Source organism: Pteropus alecto, unplaced genomic scaffold (assembly GCF_000325575.1).
Source record: "Pteropus alecto unplaced genomic scaffold, ASM32557v1 scaffold121, whole genome shotgun sequence".
In the NCBI taxonomy this organism is placed as follows: domain Eukaryota; kingdom Metazoa; phylum Chordata; class Mammalia; order Chiroptera; family Pteropodidae; genus Pteropus; species Pteropus alecto.
This window is the reverse complement of record NW_006434369.1, coordinates 5939745-5941322: the sequence shown is the minus strand read 5'-3', so window position 1 is coordinate 5941322 and position 1578 is coordinate 5939745.

The following is a 1578-nucleotide window of genomic DNA, read 5'->3' as shown; positions in this document are numbered from 1 at the left end:
TCAAAGCATCAAATTTTTCATCTCTAAATAAGGAAATTGAAATATATACTTCATATTATTGTCAGATGAAAATAAGGTAGTGTATTCAGCCTATATCAATTATATAGAACCCAAACTTTCCTCCCCTCCCTCACCCCAAGCAGTAAACCATTTCTGAATCAATAACATAAATTAGTCTGCCATAGTTTTTCTAAGTATAGCAGAGCTGAAATAAAATAATTAATAGATTTTTTTCAAGGGGAAAAGCTGAAGAGACAAAACTACAGGATAATTATTCCCTGGGTTGGGTTTATAGGGATTTTTAACATAGGGGATGACAAGAAAGAACTAGAATGTGTAAGAGCAGAGAGGAAGGCACAGAGGATAAGACAGGTGAACCCCCCCAAAGTAAATGTCTTCCATATCGGCCGTTTTGTCCCATGCCAGTTCTGATTTCATGTCTACTTCACGTCTACCTTTTGGAGACCTTCAAAATTAGATATGAATGAGAAAGAAAAAAATATTCCAGTTGATATATTATTGCCATTTTCGAGACAATTTATGGTAGAGGTTTGAAAGCTTTTAGCAAATTTTCCTAGGCAAATAAATCTTTTCTATAACAAATGGCAATATCAAAATCTTATAGGTTGAACTGGAACATCTATTCCTGATTTCCTCTAGGGAAAATGAGTTATCTTTTCCAAAGGACTCAGCCAAACATTCATGAGAATGTCACTCCATCCCATGGAAATGTAAAGTTGCACCTCTCAGGCAACTACGGAGAAGAGAAAATTAACCTAAACTTATTTCCATAAAAGCAGAAATGCATTGAATCCAGTTTTACTGAAGTGGTTGAAATATACCATTTAGTTTATATAATCTCATTAGAGCTGTAGATTGGCTTTCCGAAACATGCATATTAAGCCTATAACATATTGTATAGAATGGAGAGTTTGTCCACCCACCGTTAGCAGAGCCAAACACTAAAAACCGAGAATTGCAGTGGAGAAAGATTGGCTGTTTTATTATGAATCGTGCCATCCAGGAGAACGGGAAGCTAGTGCTCAAAAGCCTGAACTCCCTGATGGCATGTAGGTTATAGATTACATAAAGCAAAATCACAGGAAACTATGGGTTGGGGGGCTAGGGTCGTCCTGGGAGCTGATTGGTCAGAGGTAAGTTACGGATAATGAATCATTTCTTCGGGTCTTGAGGACTATTCTGAGGTCTTTCCTGGAGTCCCTCTGTCTGGTCTCATGAAAAAGTAGACGAGATTGGTCCACCTTAGGGCTCAGGAGCTGAAACATAACTTGGGTCAGGATGTTATTCTTAGTCTACGGGAGGTCGGGACCTTGAGACCATTAGGCAGGTCTGGGTTACTGTATTCTGCTGCCTTGGGGGCAGCTGATTATCCCCTGTTAAGGGCTAGCTCTCTGCGGGGTGGATATATAAAGAGAGGGGGATGATTTCTAGAGCTAGGATTTAAAACTCAATTTAATCAAAGTCATAAGGACTCTCAGTTTCAATATTCTTTACCTTTCCTCGCCAGAAAAAAGAAATAATAAAACTAAATGCCTCTTAAGCACTCGATATTCTTAA